This window comes from Triturus cristatus, chromosome 5_1 (genome assembly GCF_964204655.1).
Source record: "Triturus cristatus chromosome 5_1, aTriCri1.1, whole genome shotgun sequence".
In the NCBI taxonomy this organism is placed as follows: Eukaryota; Metazoa; Chordata; class Amphibia; order Caudata; family Salamandridae; genus Triturus; species Triturus cristatus.
In genome coordinates, this window is record NC_140587.1 from 356,314,411 (window position 1) to 356,338,883 (window position 24,473).

The following is a 24,473-nucleotide window of genomic DNA, read 5'->3' on the forward strand; positions in this document are numbered from 1 at the left end:
ACTTTCTAGACAGAGTGGCTCCAGCGAGGTCGCCTGAGAGTTCTGACTCATGCAGAGGCTCATATAGAACATGGAGCGGACTAGTGCGGAAGGAACGGCTGCCACGGCTGCACACTGGTGAGAGGTAGCTGGGTTCCACAATAACCTCAAAACCATCCTCATGGGATTGCTGCCACAAGGCCTGGCACAGATGCATGCTGCTGCTACCACTACATCCACATCTCCACCCCCTGAAGTGTCAGTGCCACACAGTGCAGCAACCATGCCACCTCCGGCCACAGAGGTGTCACTGCCACACAGTGCTGGAGAAAGGCCAGCACCACCCACACGTGAGGCATATGAAACAGCAGAGGACGAAGAAAAATTGAAGCCGCTTCCAACTCCTGTAAGGAGCTTTTCGCCATTGTGCGGGAGTTTACAGCCTCTCGCGCAGCGCCTGCCCAGACCCCCCTCCTGCGCCTTGGGTCAGGGCGATTGCGGACTTTTTCACCTCTAAGATCCAGCGGATCCAGGACTCCTTCCTTGTGTTGGATCCTGAGGTACCAAGTCGGGCGGAGAATGCCGCTGTTACCCGACCGAACGCCGGTATGGCCTTGGCAGCTTTCCCTCCTCTCTCGCTGACAGCTTCTTTTGACCTGGTGGTGGGACTAAAGTCAGGTTCCCCTCGGGATGCCTGCCCCGCAAAATTTCTGGCTAAAATGGCAGCTGTCATTAATCCACTCGTGAACCCCCTGTTGAACTGTTCTCTTGCACAGGGTGTGGTTCCCCAGTCCTGGAAGCAGGCAATGATTATTCCCCTGCTTAAAAAGCCTGGTCTGGATGTGGAGGTGTTAGCGAATTATAGACCTATTTCGCTCCTGCCGGCTTTGGCGAAGGTCATTGAAAAGCACGTGCATAAGGTGCTTGCCGATTACTTGGAGGCCCACGACCTACTGCACCCTACCCAGTCGGGTTTCCGCGCCAATCTTAGCACCGAAACAGCCCTCCTGGAAGTTTCGGAGGCGATAAAGGAGGTGCTGGATTCGGGTGGGAGAGCGATGCTGGTGATGCTAGACCTGTCGGCGGCCTTTGACACCGTCCCTCATGAGGGTCTGCTTGCTAGACTCTCAGAGATTGGTCTTCGAGGGACGGTGCTCCAGTGGTTTCGATCTTTCCTGGCAGGCCGTCGACAATCGGTCTGGGCTTCGGCTTGCACCGCCGAGATGTCGCCATTGGGTGTCGGAGTTCCTCAGGGCTCTGTCCTGAGCCCAACTCTATTTAATATCTTCATGACCCCTCTGGCGGCCCTGGCGGAGTCTTTCGGGGCCCAGATCGTTTCTTACGCCGATGACACCCAGCTCCTCTTCACCTGTGAGAGGGGTGCGGACTTCGATGGAGGTAGGATCCAGGGTTGCCTTGAGGCTGTGTTTCAGTGGTTCCATCATAACAGCCTCAAGTGCAACTCGGATAAATCCGAGGTCCTCTTTTTTGGGTGCAGCTCGGACCCGGACTGGAAAGTGTGGTGGCCTGAGAACATGTTTCCACCAGCAAGTTCGTCCCAGGTAGCTAAAAACCTTGGGATTAAGATCGACAATGGCCTCACACTACGCTCGCAGGTAATCGGTCTCACAGGCACCTGCTTTGGTTTACTCCGGATGCTTCGCAAGTTCCTTCCCTTGCTATCGGAGGAACACAGGAAGATCACGGTGCAGGCGCTGATAGGCTCGAGAATAGACTATTCCAACGCTCTCTATCTCGGCCTGCCAGAATACCTGCTTCAACGATTACAGGTTGTTCAGAATTCGGCAGCACGTGCTATTTTTGGACTATCTTGCCGTGCCAGAGCCTCGGGTCTTTTGGAGGCTCTGCACTGGCTTCCTGTCCGGAAGCGGATAGTTTTTAAAACTCTCACCCTGGCACACAAAGCCTTGCACACATCTGGAGCAAAATATCTTCAGAAACGGCTGTCCTTTTACCGTCCTGCCAGATCGCTTAGGTCTGAAGCCTTGTTTCTTGCTGCAGTGCCCCGCGTGAAGAGAGCTCGCATCGGTGGCCGCTCCTTTAAATTATTAGCGCCTCAGCTGTGGAACAAATTGCCTGTGTCCCTGCGCAGCACCCCTAACTTGTTGGCCTTTAGGAAGGGGCTTAAAACTTGGCTTTTCACTTCTTAGTTTCAGGTCTTATCAGGTTTCCTCTTTTTCTGTTTCTGTTCATTTCCCCTGTTGTGTTTTGAGATTAGTGTGCAATTCAAAGCGTCGGGACACTCTTTTGAGTAGCCGCACGCTATACAAAAAACCTGCATAACATAACATAACATAACATAACATAACATCTGCCCTCGTGTTCAGAAGGAAGCGGTAGCCACCATCTCCGAATCATGGCCGGTTTCAGCTTGGTCCTGCCCTCTGCAAAATCATCATCCACTGTCCCCCAAAACACTCTGTGACACTCACCTTGGACCTTTACATGGACTGCCATAACCTGTTTAATCGCCAATGACACTGCTATCAGATTGCAGACTGAACTATTCCACTTCCTTTGGACTGGTCATTCCCTGAATGACTCAGGCTGGCCCTCCACGGGCCAAAATTTGAATGTGGGGTTTGCATGGCCCTGTACTCCTCCAGATGCAACACTCCACTGAATGTGCATTAAACATTTCGAATCACACAGATGTGTTGTCTCTATGGTCTTTCAAGTGTGGCAGCATAGATGGATGTGGGGTCAGTGAATTCCTCTTATGTCCATGTGGCTCATGTCGTTGGACTTGAGTCGCCGGGTCACACATTGTCGATTGTAGTCCGGGTGGCGCCAACGCAACAACAGCGACACACACATTTGTTACTTCCTTGTCCAGCCCCATACGGAACCACGCACAGACCCCTGGGATCATTGTTCAAACACTTACGCTGGAGTGGCATATGCCAGCCCAGCCCACTACACTTACACTCCAAGAGGGGACAACAACGCCACATGTGCCAGGACTCCCCTGTTGTGTTCTGCTGCTCACAGGTCTAGTTGTCAGCATGCCACGGCCACTCGCTCACAGGTGGTGTACACCCACACCACACCCATCCAGCACACGCGTCACAGCACATGTGACCCTGGCAATAAAAAGGGCCGGGGGCACGTGCACGATGCCATTTCCAACCTCTCTCGGGGTGTATCCGTGTGGTGTGCATGTAGGCATGGGGTCCAGGGGCCTGCGACATCACATTCTGCAGGTCCGGAGGGGACAGGATGGCGTCCGCACCACGATACCCAATCATAGAGGGTCCATGACTGTGGGGGCACAGACTTGGTGGCACCGGATACACTGCGGCCGGCACAGGTGTGCAGCCTGCGATGATGCCCGGTGTTCCGGATGGCTCAGGTTCTGTGTACCCTGCTGGACCGCAGTGTAGGCCTGAGCCTGAGGGCAGTGTGGGGCTACCGCCATGTGGCATCGCCTCCTGGATCACAGAGTTAGTGGCACCTATGAGGCTGAGCTGGTGTGCAGCCTGCGATGAGGCTGGGTGCACTGGTATGTCCTCTGCCATGGAGTAATCAAGACCCAAGCAACAAATGTGAGACCTGGTGGCCTGCAGAGTGGGGCTGCATGATGTGGAGGGTGCCATGTCTGCGGGCCCCGGGCTTGTGGCTTGCAGCGGCACGTGGTGGGCCCTCTTTTCTACATGCCGGTGGTAGAAGGTGAACAGTGAGCCCTGGGTGCGCAGGGGCGGGCATGCACCCATGGGCGGCGGGAGGGGCTGGGGTGCAGCTGCCTGGGTGCGCCGGGGTGGTCAGGCCATGATGTCTTGTGCAATTGTATGCACTTTGCCATTCATGTATCTGGACTCTGTTTCAGATGGCGGGTCTTTCTCACATGTGGGACCTGGTGAACTACACTACATACCGGCACGTGGTTGGAGACACACCGGTGGCAGCAGGTGGGCAATGTGGCCTGGTTGCACAGTGTCAGCACTCTCTCTCCCTGTCCCTCTCTTCTTTTCTCTAGCTCTCTCTCCCCCTATCTGTTCGTATATCCCTCTCTGTCCGTCTTTCTCTCCCTCCCCCTCTCTGTCTTTCTCTCGCTCCCGCTCCTTCGCTCTACCTCTCCTTCGCTCTATCTCTCCTTTGCTCTCTCTCTCCATCTCTCTCTCTCTCTCCTTCGCTGTTTCTGTCCTTTGATGTGCGCAGGACACACCTTCTCATCATGATTTTTGTCTTGCAAGCTGTGACCTACGGATTGTCCCGTGGGGAGCCGACATGTGTCTTCCTTTCTGTTCTGTGTTTATTTTAATACATTTTCATTTGTTGCTTCGAAGGTGAATGTGTGATGCTCATTTTTGTGACAACACATGAAATGAAATAGCATTTATAAAGTGCATGGTTACACAAAGGCATCCCAGACCACAATAGACTAAGGCAATCAGTGTGGAAAGAGCCTTTTTACGAAAGACGGAGTGATCTAATTCTTTAGGCAAATACAGCGGCAAGGTATTCCAAAGTTTGGGAGCATTATAAGAAAAGAGACGGCCGCCACTTCTAGACCTCCTAATTCTGGGACCGAACGCCAGATGAAGATCATTAGAGAGTAACTGTCTTTGAGCTTTATAGGGTTGGACAAAAGAAGAAATAATATCCGGTCCCTTACCCCCAAGAATCTTGTGAGTGGTACACAGAGTTTAAAATGAACCCATTCCTGGATAGGGAGCCAATGTAAGGATCTAAGGGTGGGTTTGGCTGATTGACGGCTAGGGACACCCTCAAGAATCCAGGCGGCACAATTTTGCATAATTTGAAGTTTTTTAAAAACCACACCGGGGGCACCGAGATAAAGAGCATTACCATAGTCCAGGCGAGGTAAAATAAGCGCCTGGACTACAAGCTTTCTTCCTAAAGAGGGAAGCAAAGGCAGCACTTTACGCAGTAATTTTAAGATGCCAAAACAGGAGGCGACTGCCTTCCTGGCTTGAGGTTTAAGGTTAAGTTCAGAGTCAAGCCAGAAACCTAAGCTCTTTATTTCTGATTTGGGAGCTGGCAGAGGGCCCATACATGCTGGCCAGATGGAAGCAACCTCGAGGGGGGAGGGATTACCGAGCAACAGAAACTCAGTCTTATTACCATTAAATTTAAGATGGGAATGGCACATCCATCTCATCACCTCCTCGAGGCAGGGACCTAGACTGGATGGAGGGCCGCTTTTATGATTGAATGCCACCACTAATTGGGTGTCATCGGCATACGTAATTATATGCACCCAAAAGGCAAGACAATCTCTGCAAGGGGGGCCATATGGGCGTTAAAAAGAGTGGGACTCAGGGATGACCCCTGAGGCACTCCACAACACAAAGGTCTGGGACTTGAAATGGCCTCACCCCCAAAAACCTGGTAGGATCTATCCTCCAGGAAGGAACACCAGTTGAGCGCTGATCCTATTACACCCAACTCCTAAAGTCGATGAATTAAGATACGGTGATTTACCATATCAAATGCCGCGCTGAGGTCTAACAGTATCACGGCTAAGGACCCCCTGAATGCATGATTCTTCTTGAGTCCTCTACAACGGCCATTAAGGCGGTCTTGGTCCCTTGCAAGGGCCGAAACCCCGTTTGAGTTGGATGTAGGAGCTTACCCTCTTCCAGGTGTTTGGAGATGACCATGTTGGCAAACTTCTCTGCGATTTTACTGACCCACGGTAAGAGCGAAATGGGACGGTAGTTAGCAAGACAGTCTGGGTCTAAGCCAGACTTCTTCAACAATGCTTTTACCAACGCCTTCTTCCATGAGGAAGGAACCACTCCGGAAGAGAAAGAAGAGTTAATCAAGCCCATAAGGAATGGAACAACCGAACCGGCTATGGACCTGAGAATTTTGGGGGGAACAGGATCTCGAGGTGATCCACTCCTTACCAGGGCCGAAATATTGAGGAAGGTATCTTTATTCAAGGGGGGAAATGCTTCCAGCAGGTGAGAGGTGGGTGGGGTGTGCCCTGAGTGGGGTCCCTGGGGGGGAGGTGTCGTCCTGGGGTTGATGGCAGTGGGTGTTGTTGCCCTCTTGGGGCTCCAGGATGCATGTTCTGTGTCTCCATGGCATCTGTTAATCTTCAGGTGTGGCTCTGTGCTGGGCTCGCTTTCGTGGTGCAGGTTGTAGTCTGACTTTGCACCAGGTCGGTGCAGGTGTTAGTTTCCTGGTGCTAACGTGCCTTATCGCATGTTTTGCGATCTTATCGCAGATCAGGCTGGTCGTTGAGAATGTTGTGGTGTGGTCTCGTCGCGGCTTTTTGCTTGGACACGCCTATTCTGCATCTCATTAGCAATAGTTGCCTGGGTCATCCTTGGCGATGTTTTTTGCAGCTGCTTTCGCGGGAAAACTGGTAATAGGGGCTGTTTGCACGAGCTTGTGAATGGGGATAACTTGGCGATAGCTCCTTGAGAATATGGCCCTAAGATAACTACCTTCATTGTGCACATGCAAGCATGCATGGTGGACATGTTAGAATGCCTTTCTCCATTTAACAGCAGCAGCACTCACCAAAATGAATATGCTTTTGACATACATCTCTATTTGAAAGTCTCCTAAACTACAGACGTACAACAGCATAAACAGTGTTTTCACCTCATCCAGACCGGGGTGCCCAGCAACCAACCGATGCTCAACTCCACTGTTGCAGAATTCCTAATATTCTCTGATAATAATTACCATTTAATCTAAGACTAGCTGAACAACATGAATGTGAATGGTTTCTAACCCCAACGTTTACAAATGCCAAGCCACATGGGTTCACTGTGGACACCGACCTCACCGTCTAGGAGCACCTCACTAAGAAACTAAAATCATTCCTCTTAGAAATCACTTGCAAACTGCTCTACAAGCCCTTGTACTCTTGCATCGGAATGATGGCTACAACCTGCTCAAAGATTCTTTAAAGCTTCCCCTTAAGAACATCTTGCAAAGCACCTCATCAATAAACCTGAATAAGTGTGACCACATCACCCCTACCCTGTTGTAACTCCAATAGTTCCTCTTTCCAGCCCACATCCTCTTTAAAAAACCAGGTGCATCATCCACAAAGTTGTCAAAACCAGTACTGCTTCCCATTTGGCTGAAAAACTCGCTACCCTTGGAGGTTCTCAACACAAGCTGGCTTAGACAGCTTGGGACCAGAGATAAAGGAGTGAAAGAAAGAAAAATAAGGCATCAGACCTTCTCCATTTATGCATTTAGAAACTAGAACTTTTCTGGATCCATCAGGTGTTAAATTGGGCTTCCCTACCATGGTGCAATTTAAGAAAGAGCGTCTTTAAGGAACACTAGATTACGAAGCAAAAAAAGTTTCCCTCCACAATCTGAACCTAACTTGAGTGCATTGATCCACTGACCGCATGTTTGCCTTTGACCCTGATGAGCAGCCCTCTGGCTTTAAATGCACACAGGAAAAATACCTTTTGAACTATGTTGTATATTTTAAAAGTGACAGTTTCAAATGTGATTTCTGAGAAACATACATGCTGTTAAACATAATATGTCCAATTTCTTGAAATGAGAACAAGCATCGGGACCTTTATCATACTTTGAGAATTTTCAATTCACCTTGAATAAAAAAAAAACACAGGAAAGCTACTGTACAAATTTAACAAATAAGTGCAGCAATTGTTTTAATGGAAACAGCTATTAAAAAGATGAACGTGTAGCAAAGGTAGCATTTTTTACACACTATAATTAGTCTATCTGGTTTTAGGTTTAAACCTATAATAACTGATAAAACCCCACCTGAAATAAATTAGCCATCACAGGTGTAAACATATAAACACTGAAAAAACACCTTCACAAACACAAACTGAGTGCCATTCAAAGAAAGGAAGAGATGAGTAACAGAGTCATTCTTATTTCTTCCTGAAGGGGCCAATGCAATGCAACTTTGTTATACAAGGTAGCAGCAAGGAAAACTGGGCTAACATTAAGCTGCTTGAGTTTTGTTGTTTAGGGACGTCACTAAAATATTGTCTCTTCATCCTTCTGCTTTTTTCAGTTTTGTGGTCTTTGGTCTAAAGATGCAGTGTTTCGAAGCATGTTTTAGGTTTTATTTAGTTATTTTAAAAACTGTAGAGAATCAGAAAATATCAAAATCATATTTGATATTTTGGCTACATTTGATTTCACTGATAGATAAATTGGCGGGTTTCATAAGAATCTTTCCCAATATGTACCATCACATTTACCCACAGACAGAGAATGGGTGAAATCCTTTTATACATCAGCCCCCTGTTCTAGCGAGTCAGTATTGATTGTAGGTGAATTGCCAAACACCCCAGGCCTAAAACATTCAATGCAAGGTATAGTGACAGGTATATGTGAAAAGAATGTTGTCACCAAGCATCTGAGATAGTGGTAAAAACATGACACCAGATGTTGGTAAACATGGAATGCAGTGTCACTTGGAATGCTGCTGGAGAAAGTTCCTTCTAAGTTCAAATAAGATTGGAATGATATTGTTTGTATTTTCAGTAATTCAGCTACGTATATGAAAAAGTTGTATGATGACCTGAAATCATCTTTACAATCACCAGAGTTAATGAAGAATGCTATTGACTTTGTAGTCCATTCTGGTGCACTGTTTCACAATGCCCAGGAACTAAAATGCAAATATTTCTCATTTTGTGCTTTGTGTGGCATCAAAGAGAGACTCATCCTAACTCTGTCATTTAGCTGGTGGTTCTCAGTCCTAGAGGCTGTAAGTACCATATTATCCATGTGGTGACAGTTTACACGATTTTTGCTTTGTGATGATGCCAAAGGCAAAAAATGTGATGACCTTTTGTCACACATTGATAGTGATGTGAAAAAAGTACAGTCTACTGCATGCTTAAATTTTTACAGGAAATCATGACTGCTGTAGTGGACTTAATCAAAATACTAGAGTCTGAAAACACCCATGTCTACCAAGTGTTGAGCGTAATTGGTGTAGATGTGAAACATCTCCTTGAGAATAGGCTGGGCAACATTTTTAGTGACTTTAGGCACTGCAACATGCTCCATGTTAGAATTCTTGCCACTTGGTAAGCAAAGAAATCTTGAGGAGCAATTCGGGAAATTTTATTTTACAGTCTATGGGAAATGGCTTACAATGATGCATAGAAATGTCCCTTCACCAACCATGGCATTTGAAGTTAATGAAGCCTCCCTATTGTTTTGAATTATTAAATCGATGTTATCAATAATGCATGCATTGTTTAGACTGTATCAGCAGTCTTGTTTTTAAGAGAGTAGTATTTTTTATTTCAGTTATCCACTTTTAAATCCACTATATAAAGAAAAGAGAAGAATATAAAATATCCGATTATTTAAACAGACTCTTTTACGGAGGGAGAGGCATGATGCAGCGGCCAGAGCGGCTGTCTCCAGAGTGCAGGGCTCATGGTTTGTTCTTCAATGCCAGCTCAGGTCAACATCCAGTGACTCTGGGCAATAGCTCACTTAGGGGGGATTTCCTAAGAATTTACGCTGTGTTTGAATCACAAAAGTTATGCAAATAGGCGCAAAATCTTTTTTTCCTGATTTACTTTTTGGCGCTAAACTTGTTTATCACTGGAAATATTGGGAAAATAACGCAAAGCAGCGAACAGCGCTGCTTGGCATTACTTAGCACCAAGGGGGCATACCATGGATGGAGCATTAGCGTTCCCATGCAACCACCCAAAGTTTCTGACACTAAGCTCAATTTACTAAATAACATAGACAGGGTTTAGCGTCAGAAAACTGCACCTTTTGAAGTAGGTGCTAGGAAGGAGCAATGCTTTCATTTCTCCTTTCTTTTAAGATTTTGTATGTTTGCTGCCCTGTACAGCACAAATACAAAAAGGGAATATGGTATAAGTCAGTCTGTGCATAGTATTTTGTACTGCAAGGATACCCTTTCAGTACAAAGCCTATGATAGACTCACAGAGGCACCCTTGCATCATGGCGCAAAGTTGTCTCCATGGTGCACGGTTGCTGATTTCAGGGCCGACGCTAGGGAAAGGAGAGGAAAGTGGCATATTTCAGTAAATCTGGCGTTCTCGTCCTGTTTCCTTTTCCCACAATGCTGCACAGCATTTTCAGCAGCTGCTCTGCGCTGCATGAAAACGTGGTAAATCTGCCCCTTAATCTCCTCGATGGCGCCCCAGCACTTGGATACCCGTAGGGATGATAAATTCGCACTTTACAAATATGGAATTTAATTGAAAGAAAAGCCTCTTTATTTTGCTCATGTAGGCAATTCATTATTTTGTATTTTAAAAAAATCTTATTTGATCTCAAAACTCATAAAATTAGCCAGAGGTTAATGACTATTCACCATGTGCCTTTTCTAAAAGAATTCTAGGTATTGCATCAAGACTTTTCAATTCTATGAAGGACACTTTTAATAAGGATAACATGTTTTAGACTTAGATTCAGCCTACCAATCAGCTGCTCTCATGATACACTCTAGTCTGGACCCTAAGGCGTAAGATTTAGAAGCCATCGCAGAATGAGCGCCAAGCAGGGAGAATCAAACCCAGCCTCTGACAACACCCATCCTACCCTCCTTGATAAAGTTGCTGAAGCCACAGATTGAAGTGGTTTTTGCAGAATGATAGGAAGTTGTCCTGTTACATCTTGTATAGATTCTGTAGTACTATCTTCTTATGCCCTCGAGCAATTTATCCCATACAACTTGGGGTTATTGGGGAAATGCTGGGCAAGAAATTAATCTGAAATGTGGAAGACTGACATTTAATTTTTATTAAAGGGTTGCAAAGGGAGCAGCCTTCGCTCCTAGAGCTCAGCCTTGATTCAACATTTTTGCAAACCTAAAGAATTTCTGTAACTGAGGGGTGTCAGAGGGGGATTGCTGGCCAGTTATTCGCAGTGCACTCCAATACTCCCAGAACATGCGCTGGCTTGAACGTGCTCAATCGGCATCCACCTGAGCATTTGATCAGCACAGGTCCATGGGGTTTGCAGGCACACAGGCGGATCTGAGCATGACAAGAGGACTTCAATCCACAAGGAGACTGTGGTTGCGATCAATGGCACAGAATAATTGAAAAATATAGGTGTAACAAATAAAAATGAAACAAGAATCATTTGAAAGAAACATGGAGTCAGACCCTCAAACTGCACTCCCAGACAATGTGTATTCTTTTTAATAATGCTACAGGTGTAAAGGTCCTAAACACAAACCTAATGTCATGGTGGAGTCCGCTGATTGTAGTACTGAACACAAATATAATGATAAATGACTATATTATCAAAGCACAAAACAGAACAATTACTACAATATCCATGCAAAAATGGAGCCTGATGGACAACACTTATTGTGACTGCCGAGTAGCAAAGAAAGAGGCAGCAAGATACCGTTTGTTACATTTGGAGGGTTAAGTTCATGGTGATTGGTGGTATACATATAGATGGGAAATGTAGTTTATATTTTTTACTGTTTTGATTGACTGCTGTGTTTTGCAGTAAAGAAAACAGGAACATAATCTGAGCCTCCGGTCAGTGGTGACCTGCTTATGGGCTGGCAGCATTAAAATAACAGACACGCGCATTGGCCTTAAGCTTCACCAACTGACCACACTTTACAATGTGGCACCCTTTTTTAATTCGCCACCAACATTGAGACCTCATACTGTACTATTGTCTGTTAGCCTGAAGGCTATTCAAACGCATGTTAATGGCAAACACCTGAAACCCAACTCCATGCTGTATCCGAATGGGTGAGTCCTAGTGACCCGCAACACTACACCCCTCCCGTTTTTATGAGTAAACACAACTCAAACATTTTCAAAACATTACAAAACCCTGGTCCATTTCACAGAGACAAAATGAGGGATGGCAGTGTTTATTTCAACACAAACTCCTTAAGTCACCGTGATGGGGCACCCTCTAACACGGGGGACCCTTGCATGCTGGCTTCATACTGTTCTGTGGCCTTTTCCCCGGAGGGTGAGTCCAATTCTTCTTTCAGGCCACCCCCAAAATATCCTGCTTATGCAGACCACAGCCAGGGGTTCCTAGCACTTTCCAAAAATGTGAAATGATCCAAGTGACAGTTTCAGTTCCTTGGTGTCATCATGGTCCCCTTCACAGCCGTGATGATGCAAGAGGCTTTTTCAGAATTCGCCCCCTATGGAATGCCACCAGGTGGAGGATGTGCTGTTTGACAAACCTCTTTTTTGAGGCATATTCAAAGTTATTGGATCACTGAGCATCCAATTAATTGGGAGGGGAGGGTGCTCTGCCCACAAAGGGTAAAGAGAAATCATGTCAGTGACTGTTTGTCCCAAGCACAACCATTTGGGAGAAATCTCTGAGGTGGAATGAGGTATAACCCAGTACTCCCACAGAAACAAATAGATGGCCTCTTCTTGCCTTCAGACGTTGCTATCCAAATAACTTTGGTCACCGCTCCTGCAAATCTTTCCACCTTGCCATTGGATTGAGGCCATCTGAGGGTAATACGTCTGTGTTTGGTATTGCAGGACTGCTGATATTCGGCCCACTCCCAACTGTTGAATGGGGGCCCAATGTCTGTATGAAGTTCCTCTATCAGAATGTGAGTAGCCATGACTTTTTACTTCTTTGGTATTCCCTCAGAGGTAGTGGTGGAGTCCCCAATTTTGAATTCTGGGTAACTGGAGCTTTATTCTTTCATCATGAGTATGTGCGCGCCACCAGGGTTTTTTCCGAAATCAGTGCTCGCACTGTGCCACAGGGCTGTTAGGCCCTCTTCCGTAAGGATTCGGGCAGATGGATCTGGAGGATTGCTTGCTTGGACGGTGGTGCAGTCTCTTACGGTTGCTTCCACATCCTGATCCAGACCTGGAAACCATACTTTGCTTCTTAGTCTGCTCTTTGTTTTCACCATTCCCTGGTGATCCCTGGGAGCTAACTGAATATCTTGTTGTTGTAGGCTACTGGCTAAGGCCAAATTAGATCCTCCCATCAGTCGGTCTTGATGGTTGGTGAGAGCTCTTGCCTCACTAGGTATATTGCTTGGATCACTGACAGAATATCGAGGAGAAGAATATCGACCTACAAAAATATTGAGGAAAAAATATAGAATGCCAAAATATCGAATCCCTATCTACAAACAGGTAAGTACTAAAATATCGATTCCAAAATATCGTTGTAAAAAATATAGTTAGTCAAAATATCGAATTTTTTAAATGTATTAAAAGTAAAGTAAAATTAATGAAATAATAAATATAATTAACTAAAACGTAATACTTATATATATTAACGTAATATTAATAAAAAATATTCTATATTTTTAGCGTAGGATAGCGGGCGGGTCAAATTTACTATTACCACTCCAGTAAGTCCAACAGTAGGGAAAGCATTGGATAGCGGGATGGTAAAAATGACTATTCCCACTGCAGAGAGTGCAACAGTAGGGAAAGCGCTGGATAGCGAGAGGGTAAAAATTACTATTCCCACTCCAGAGAGTGCAACAGTAGGGAAAACATTGGATAGCGTAGGGGTAAAAATTACTATTCCCACTCCAAAGAGTGCAACAATAGGGAAAGCGTTGGATAGCATAGGGGTAAAAATTACTATTCCCACTCCAGTGAATGCAACAGCAGGGAAAGCGCTGGATAGCGAGAGGGTAAAAATTACTATTCCCACTCCAGAGAGTGCAACAGTAGGGAAAGCGTTGGATAGCGGGAGGGCAAAATTTACTATTCCCACTCTAGTGAGTGCAACAGTAGGGAAAGCGTTGGATATCGTAGGGGTAAAAATTACTATTCCCACTCCAGAGAGTGCAACAGTAGGGGAAGCGTTGGATAGCGGGGGGTCAAATTTACTATTACCACTCCAGTAAGTCCAACAGTAGGGAAAGCATTGGATAGCTAGATGGTAAAACTTACTATTCCCACTCCAGAGAGTGCAACAGTAGGGAAAGCGCTGGATAGCAAGAGGGTAAAATGTACTATTCCCACTCCAGTGAGTGCAACAGTACGGAAAGCGTTGGATAGCGTAGGGGTAAAAATTACTATTCCCACTACAGAGAGTGCAACAGTAGGGAAAGCGTTGGATAGCGTAGGGCTAAAAATTACTATTCCCACTCCAAAGAGTGCAACAGTAGGGAAAGCGTTGGATAGAGTAGGGGTAAAAATTACTATTCCCACTACAGAGAGTGCAACAGTAGGGAAAGCGTTGGATAGCGAAGGCGTAAAAATTACTATTCCCACTACAAAGAGTGCAACAGTAGGGAAAGCGTTGGATAGCGTAGGGCTAAAAATTACTATTCCCACTCCAAAGAGTGCAACAGTAGGGAAAGCGTTGGATAGAGTAGGGGTAAAAATTACTATTCCCACTACAGAGAGTGCAACAGTAGAGAAAGCGTTGGATAGCGAAGGGGTAAAAATTACTATTCCCACTACAAAGAGTGCAACAGTAGGGAAAGCGTTGGATAGCGTAGGGGTAAAAATTACTATTCCCACTCCAGAGAGTGCAACAGTAGGGAAAGCGTTGGATAGCGGGAGGGCAAAATTTACTATTCCCACTCCAGTGAGTGCAACAGTAGGGAAAGCGTTGGATATCGTAGGGGTAAAAATTACTATTCCCACTCCAGAGAGTGCAACAGTAGGGAAAGCATTGGATAGCGGCAGGGTAAAATTTACTATTCCCACTCCAGTGAGTGCAACAGTAGGGAAAGCATTGGATAGCATAGCGGTACAAATTAATATTCCCACTCCAAAGAGTGCAACAGTAGGGAAAGCGTTGGATAGCGTAGGGGTAAAAATTACTATTCTCACTCCAGTGAGTGCAATAGTAGGAAAAATAATAATTTATTATTTTATTAAAAATTAATTAATTATTAATAGTAATAAAAAATGTATTAAAATTATTTACCTATCACACAACCTTTAATAATTAATTATTTATAAATACCAATAAACATTTTTTTAAATTAATTACCTATTAATAATTATTTAACAACCAATTAATGTTCAATACAAAAAAATTAATAAATACAAATACAAATTAATAATTAATTCATAATAAATTAATTATCAATATACAAAAATAATTTCAACAAATTAATTATTTACAATTAAATAACTTCCCACCATATTCCCCTATAAACCCACAACCCACTACAAATAATAAATTAATACAGTTAACATAATTATCAATTAAACAATTAATAGAAATTAATTACCAATTAATACACATTAATTACCAATGAATAATGAATTACAATAAATTAGTTATTACCAATAAATAATTACTTAATAACAATTAAATTACTTCCCACCCAATTCCCCTATAAACCCACAACCCGCTACAGAAGTAAAACGCAAACTTAAATTACAAATAATTAATAATTCCTAAAAATGATTATTTATTGTACTATAATTAAATTACTTCCCACCCTAATCCCCTATAAACCCACGACCCGCTACAGAATTAAATTACAAAAAAATTAAATAACATAAAATTCATTACTTTAAAAATATTCAAACATACATTCCAAAATTAATACATACTTTTAACACATATACTAACACTTAAAACACTATAAAAAAATTCGATATTTTTAACAACTATATTATGACTGTCGATATTACTTACCTCGATATTATGAAAATCGATATTTCTTACCTGATTTTCGATATTCTTCACCACTATATTTTGGTAATTCGATATTCTGGGCATTCTATATTTAAAACTCGATATTCTGTCCAGTCGATATTTTTTTTTCGATATTTTGGCTGTTTACCATATTGCTTGTAGTGTCAGTGCGGCATTTTCAGTCCTTGGGGTCGAGTGATCGTGTATCGTCTTCGACTCACTAGCTCATTACACTTTGATGGCTAGTTGAAGGCAGTCATCTTGTTCAGTGGCTGCCATGACATCCAACAGGAACTTAGCTAACACCTTGAACCTTTCTATCACCAAACAAACATACTCTTCTGTGCCATGCGGCTCGCTAGCTTCCATCGCAGTGGCTGGCCTGGTATGCCGTGACAGGAAATGAGCTAGGTTTTGGATGCTAGGGCTGTATAAAATGATGAAGTTGAATTATTGCACCTGCAAAATCCATTTCTCAATCCGTGGGGGCAGTTTAGATACTGGTCTCTTAAAGAGTGGAATTAATGGTTTGTGGTCTGTATAAATGACGAACAGGTGGCCATACACATAGAAGTGGTGGTATCCCCAGTGGATCGCAATGACTTCACTTTCAAGCTGAGAATAACTTTGCTCCATGGGTGTCAGGTCCCTACTTGCATAGGTGACTGGGGCCCATTTCCCACAGCTCTTTCATTGGCACAGCGCTCTCCCAATCCAATAGGGTTTGTGTCTAACACCAGCTTTGCCAGTCAAAAACGCCAGACTCGTCTTTGCTGACAGTGCATCTTTGGTCTTTTTTTAACACTGTTTCCTTCTCCTCACTACAGACCCAGGGGCAAGATGTTTTCATCAGTTCACAGAAATCCCGGGTTAGGTCTCACATTTTGCATAAACAGCAACAATAGTCACCATGACACTGAAGTAGGGCTGGTCATGTCTTGAATGTCTAGTACTTATGCCGGGTCCGGGCCAATGGCTTTTCCTGAGAATTGATACCCAAAAAAGCTACTTCTCTTTTGTAGAAACTCACATTTTTCCCAATGCAGCATCAGACCTTTATCCTTGAGTTTTATAAACACCGCACAGAGGCATCTGAGGTGATTGTTGAGGATAGGTGCATGGACTAAAATGTCATCACTCACGTTGAGATCATCTAGGAGACTAGCCAGTATGTCTCTTATTATGCTCTGGAAAACATCAGTCGCACTTGAGATGCTGAAATTTAGCCTGGTATACCTTTGAAGGCTGACATGGGCCGTGAAGGTGGTTATGGGTAGGGGGTCTGGATGGAGGGGAATCTGTGTATCCAGACCTTACATCCACCTTAGAAAACCATTGCAATCCCGTGAGTTTCCCAATGATGTTGTCTATAATTGCCTTTTGGTGGTAGCCACATTTATCACCCTCATGTCTACACAGATCCACACTGCATCTGGTTGCTTTGGCTTCTTGGTGACCACAATTAGGGAGACCTAGGGGATGGGGCGCATGGCTTTCTCAATGATACCCTCTTCTATGAGGTGTCTCAGCACTTGCTCCACTTTGTGGCAGATGTGGAACAACACTCATCGGTGGTACAGTGCCACCAGCTCAATCGACTTTCGATGTGGAGTCGTACAGTCTGGTCAGTTAGGCACCCTATGCCTTTAAACAGTGAAACTCTTCCGAGAGAGAGTGGATCTCATTGGCATGGACTTTGAATGGAAAATATACCAAGTCATGTTCCTTATCAGAAACCCACTGCTTTCATGGAATACGGAGACTTTGGCTTTTTTGAAGGTGCCATTCAGATGTAAGCCAATTTTACCATGCTTTTACCATGCTTTATGGAGTGAGCACAAGCACTTTAGCACTGGTTAGCACAGAGTCCTAATGCAAACAAAATACAATTCTGAAAACAGGAGAGGTAAAGGCAAAAGGTTTGGCGGTGACCCTGCATAGTTGGCCAAGTTCGACACAACTCATCACAAACTGCCATATTAACCTTCATCTCATTTTTCTTCTCCTCTAAGTCATCTCTTACCACCCTCTTTTATTCATCCACTTCTCAACCTTTTTTCCCGTGTTTCCTTTTCCTCCTAGCCTCTTTGCTCACCCATTCTCCCTCTTCCTAACTTTCCCATATCCACATTCTTCTCGCTACATCATTTTCCTCTTTCCTATATATTCTGTTCTCCGTCCACCAAATGATTAAACACTGCTTAAAAAGCATGCAGATTTTTATTTCCAAAACCTTTGTAAAGCTCAACCCAGCCATTCCCGTTACTTGCCAAGGACAACAAATGAGATACAGCACAAACTGCCTCAATTACATGAACCTTGATGAATTCAATCCCCAACTTTTACAAAATGCCAAGTAACTTGGATCCACCTTGGACACCAATCGGATCCTCAAGGAACACGTAGCCAAAAAGAAAAAAAAAACAAAGACTGCTCCTGGCATTAGCTCTCTCATCTAAAGAAAGCCAACCTGTTTTTTCCCAACAATGACTTCACAGTTGCTTCTCAAGCCCTCCGAGTCTTCAACCTGGATGGTGGTAGTGCCCTACAACATGACCTCCCAGGTTCTACACTGGCTCCCTTTAGGGCATCCTATATGCTACAGCATGTCTCATTCAGGGGCTGAAGAAATATGGTTATACCACCCAATCCTAACAAAATTCCATTGGCTTCCTTTGCCAGTCTGTATCATTTTGAAAACTTTGTGCATCATGTGCAAAGCTATCACAACCAGTAGCCCGTTTCACTTGCAGTCCTTCTCTAATGGTTTTTGACACACCAACAACCAGGACACCAGCAGCTTGCAGAATAAGAAGGGTATAAAGCAAAAACATGACCGCAAGCTTTTCCAATTCATCAATCCAGTATCTGGACCAACATCCTGTAGCATTGAGAATTTTCAATTAACAGTAGTGTTAGATTTCAATACAAAGTAGAAACATTGAATACAAAACACAGGAAAGCTACAATGGAAATTTAACAAGCAAGTGCAGCAATTATTTTAATGGAAACAGCTATTAAAAAAGATGACTTCAAAGGTAGCATTTTTTACACACTATAACATATTGTTTTGAATTATTAAATCAATTTGATCAATAATGCATGCATTGTTTAGACTGTATCAGCATTCTTGTTTTTAAGAGAGTAGTATATTTTATTTCAGTTATCCACTTTAAAGTCCACTATATAAAGAAAAGAGAAGTATATAAAAGATCACATTATTTAAACAGACTGTTTTATGGAGGGAGAGGCATGACGCAGCGGCCAGAGCGTCTGACTCCAGAGAGCAGGGCTCACGGTTTGATCTCCAATGCCAGCTCAGGTCAGGATCCAGTGACTCTGGGCAATAGCTCACTTAGGGGGGATTTTCTAAGATTTTACTCTGTGTTTGCATCACAAAAGTGATGCAAATAAGCGCAAAAACTTTTTTTCCTGATTTACTTTATGGCGCTAAACTTGTGTATCACTGAAAATGATGAGAAAAGTAACGCAAAGCAGCAGGGGGCATACTATGGATGGAGCATTAGCATTCCCATGCAACCACCCAAAGTCTCTGACACTAAGCCCAATATACTAAATAACGTAGACCGGGTTTAGCGTCAGAAAACTGTGCCCTTTTGAAGTAGGTGCAAGGAAGGAGAAATGCTTTCATTTCTCCTTCCTTTCAAGATTTTTTTATGTTTGCTGCACTGTACAGCACAAATACAAAGTGGGAAAATGGTATAAGTCAGTCTATGCATAGTATTTTGTACGGCAAGGTTACCCTTCCAGTACAAAACCTATGAGAGACTCACAGAGACACCCTTGCATCATGGCGCAAAGGTGTCTCCATGGTGCACGGTAGCTGATTTGAAGGCCGGCACTAGGGAAAGGAGAGGAGAGTGGCATATTTCAGTAAATCTGGCATTCTCGTCCTCTCTCCTTTTCCCACAATGCTGTACAGCATTTGCAGCAGCTGCTCTGCGGTGCATGAAAACGTCGTAAGTCTGCCCCTTAATCCCTCCGATGGTGCACCAGCACCTGGATACCCGTAGCAGTGATAAGTTCTCACTTTACAAAAGTGAAATTTAATTTACAGAAAAGCCTCTTTATTTTGCCCTTGTAGGCAATTCATTATTTTGTATTTTAAATAACTCTTATTTGTTATGTTATGTTATGGGGTATTTGTTGAGCGTGCGGCTACTCCATGGAGTTTCCCGGCGCTATCTTGACCCCTGAACAGAGGGTATGAAAGACCTAGCAGCAAAAACAGCACGTCTACTGTTGGAAGAGCCAGGTTTTTAAGCTTCGCCTAAAACTGAGGAGATCACGTTCTTATCTAAGGGAGCGTGGCAGACTGTTCCATAATTTCGCGGCTGCTCCCTGAAAGGAGTGTCCTCCTTTACGTGAACGACAGAACTTTGGAACAATTGTCAGTTGCTGGGTCTTTGACCGCAGGGTCCTGGACGGTTTATAGGGCTGAATTTTATTCCTGATGTACGGGGCCCCGATGTTATTTAGGGCTTTAAAAGTCAGCACGAGGGTTTTAAAACTAACCCTTTTTTTACTGATAGCCAGTGCAGGGATTTAAGGTGAGGAGACATGTGTTACCTGAGTCCAACCATAAGCACGGCCCTTGCCGCCGCATTTTGAGCTACCTGGAGGCGGTTCAATAAGTAGTCCGGAAGGCCCAGATACAACACATTTACGTAGTCCAGCCTTGACGTGATCAGTGCTTGGACTACAGTTTTCCTATGTGGGATAGGAAGCAGGGGGAGGAAATTCCTGATCATTTTTAGTAGCCCAACACAGATGCCAGCTACCAATTGGACCTGGGACTTCATGGACATGTCAGAATCAAATTTCACCCCTAGGTTTTTTACGGTGGAAACTGGGCTTACAGGGGGGGATACATTTTGTGGCCACCCTTGACGCCATTCGTCACCTGGAGTATGTCCAAAGAAAATGATTTCCGACATGCCGGAGTTGCAAAGTAATTGATTTTGCCTGAACCAGGCAAACACCTTGGTTAGGCAAGCATTGACTTTATGACTTTGAGCGCCTCATCCTCCTCACAGGTAAACAGTAACTGAGTGTCATCGGCGTATGATATAATTTTTGCCCCATGTTGTTTAGCTAATGGAGCAAGGGGGGCCATGTATATAATAAACAGGGTAGGGCTTAAAACAGAACCCTGTGGAACTCCCACATTCAGCGGAGGAATGAGGGCTGAGAAAGGAGGAGACCAGACTGTTTGCTGGCGGCTTTCCAAGATGGAGGAGAACCATCTAAGCACCGTGCCCCCAATACCACTTTCCTTCAGTCTATGAAGGAGTCGATCGTGGGGCATGGTATCAAAAGCCGCCGAGAGATCTAGTAATATCAGCACAGCCTTTGCTCCTCTATCAAGAGTGGTCTTGATCGTCTCTGAGACTTCCAACAGAGCCATCTCCGTGCTGAAGTTTGCTCTAAATCCTGACTGGCTTGGGTGGAGCACCTGACTTGCCTCAATAAAATTAGTAATGGTGACATTCACGTATTTCTCCAATACCTTTGAGAAATAGGTAGGAGCGATATGGGTCTATAGCTGATGACTACCAAGGGATCCGCTGATGGTTTTTATAAGAGCAGGAGAATTGTTTCGTGCTTTTAATTATCTGGCATCCCTCCCTCGTACAGGGATAGATTCACTATTCGGTTGACAGCTGGATTTATTACCTCAGCAATCGATCCAAGAGTTTTAGCTGGGCAAGGGTCAGAGGGAGATCCAAATTTCAAGGCCTTCATATTTTTAAGTGAAGTGGCCATAGGCATAGGTGGAAACTCTAAAAGTGTATTCTCCGTAGTACGGCACACGGGGAAAGGCGTATCAATGTAGCTCTCCCTGTCCAGGGCAAGGCCACTGAAAGAGTCCTGAATAGTTTTGATTTTCTTATAAAAGTATTGCGCAATTTCATTTGTCCATTCATAGTGGGGGCAAAAAGGCTTTTTGTAGCATTAGGGGAAGAGAAGTCTTTGACAATCTTGAACAATTCTTTAGAGCAATTCTCAGCTTGTTCAATTTTTACTGCCAAAACATTTTCATTTTCTCTCGAACTTTGGTGTAGTGGGCCTTCAACGCCGCTTTATCTGTGAGTTTATTTATGGGATCAAAGTTTCTCCTCCATAAACGGTCTAGACTTTTAAACGCACTTTTGCTTTTCCTTAAAGACTCGGTAAACCAAGGAGCTGAGGCTCTGCCGTGTTTGGCAGATAGTGTTTTTAGCGGGGCTAGCTGCATAGTCCACTCCTGAAGCCAGCCTTCCCCTGGAAGCACGTCATGCTCTAAGTTACCATTGACTGGTATGGGATGGTGGCTAAGTATGGCAGCTAAAGCCTCCGGTGTTATTTGATCAAAAGGTCTAAAGCTTCTCGACCGTTTTTCACAGTAGGGCTGAGACTTAGTCGGAACCTTGTCTAACCTGAAGGTTAGCAAAAAGTGGTCAGACCAAATAATTGGCAGGGGAACAACTGGTTCTAACCTAGTTGTTGAAAAGATTTAATCTAGAGTGTGACCCTTATCATGCGTTGGAAGCGACACACAGGAAGCGACACACAGGGATTCAGATTGAGGATACCCAGGGATTCACAAAGTTTGATAGATTCTGGATCGGTCGTTTGGTCAATATGTATGTTGAAATCCCCAAGAATCAAGCACTGACTATACTTGGACGCAATAGGTGTGATAGCATGGTCAAGGGATTCCAAGAACCTTCCTGCTGGCCCTGGTGGACGGTAAATTACCGCGCCCGCGATAGACTGGTGAGCAGAAATCATCAGATGGAAGCAGAGTCACACCGCCCCTGCTAACTCTGTCATAGGTAGTAATAGGCAGGAGAGTGGGTTTTTATATATAATTGTCACACCCCCGCCACTATCGCCAGGTCTATCCTTCCTAAGTATCTTATACTATGATGGAAGGGCACTGGCGATGGATGAGTTTGAGCCCACGTTGAGCCATGTCTCTGTGGCAAACATGACATCAGGCTGTGTCTCTGTGAGGAGGTCAAAAAGCTGGAGTTCATGCTTTTTAATGGATCTAGTGTTAAGAAGGACGACTTTTAGCTTATCCCAGCCCCCCACAGCCCTAGGGAGAGGAAAGTCTGTAGCACGTTCTATCTTATTTAACTTACTTAAGTTACCATCTATATCAAGCTGAGGGTGAGTGCTCCAATTACACTCCTTACAGATGAGTAGCTCTAAGTCTACTGATAGGGAACATTGGGAGCAGCAACTCACGCCACTACCAAGCATCAAAAGTTTTTCTCTGCTATATATTTGTATGGGGTTATGGGTAACGGTGCTACCTGGAAATAAATCAGCAGCATAACCTGCGCAGGTCTCCTCAGGGTGGCGGACGGGCACAGACGGGCTTGCCTTAAGCGCGCCTTTGGGCGCCCGCGGCGCATCCGCTGCACGCTCATGCAGCGTCTCTTTTTGTGTGTTCCAGAGTGAAACACTAGACCGCACCCCGACCAAAGATGGCAGCTGGGAGTGTTGAGTCAGAGGAGAGAAAAGCCGGGTTCAAAAACCACCAGCTCCCTCAAGTTCCCAGAAATTAAAATTCCCCACACAACACAATAAAGCAGTTCCTTAAAAATGCATAGCAAAATTTCGGCCAACTCTCGCAATTAAAAATGTATGATGTGCAAAATCGCAATTTTGTGCAAAGACGAGGGCAGAGAGCCTACAGCTGCTCTGTCAAGGGTCGAGGCGCACTCGTGTGGCGTCTCTTTTTATGTGTTCAGGAGTGAAACACTAGACCACAACCCGATTAAAGATAGCAGCCGGGAGTGGCGAGTCAGAGGAAAGAAAAACCGGATTCGAAAACCATCAGCCCCCTCAAGTTGCCAGAAATGAAAACTCCCCACGCAACACAATAAAACAGTTCCTTAAAAATGCAGAGCAAAATTTCAGCCAACTCTCGCAATTAAAAATGTATGATATGCAAAAACGCAATTTTGTGCAAAGACGAGGGCAGAGAGCCTACAGCTGCTCTGTCAAAGGTCGAGGTGCGCTCGCGCAGTGTCTCTTTTTATGTGTTCCAGAGTGGTCAGACCAAATAATTGGCAGGGGAACAACTGGTTCTAACCTAGTTGTTGAAAAGATTTGATCTAGAGTGTGACCCTTATCATGCGTTGGAAGAGGCACACAGGAAGCGACACAAAGGGATTCAGATTGAGGATACCCAGGGATTCACAAAGTTTGATAGATTCTGGATCGGTCGTTTGGTCAAAATGTATGTTGAAATCCCCAAGAATCAAGCATTGACTATACTTGGACACAATAGGTGTGATAGCATGGCCAAGGGACTCCACGAACCTTCCTGCTGGCCCTGTTGGACGGTAAATTACCGCGCCCGCGATAGACTGGTGAGCAGGAATCATCAGATGGAAGCCGAGTCACACCGCCCCTGCTAACTCTGTGATAGGTAGTAATAGGCAGGAGAGTGGGTTTTTATATATAATTGCCACACCCCCGCCTCTTTCGCCAGGTCTATCCTTCCTAAGTATCTTATACTCTGATGGGAGGGCACTGGCGATGGATGGGTTTGAGCCCTCGTTGAGCCATGTCTCTGTGGCAAACATGACATCAGGCTGTGTCTCTGTGAGGAGGTCAAAAAGCTGGAGTTCATGCTTTTTAATGGATCTAGTGTTAAGAAGAACGGTTTTTAGCTTATCCCAGCCCCCCACAGCCCTAGGGAGAGGAAAGTCTGTAGCACGTTCTATCTTATTTAACTTACTTAAGTTACCATCTATATCAAGCTGAGTGTGGGTGCTCCAATTACACCCCTCACAGATGAGTAGCTCTAAGTCTACTGATAGGGAACATTGAGAGCAGCAACTCACGCCACAACCAAGCATCAAACGTGTTTCTCTGCTATATA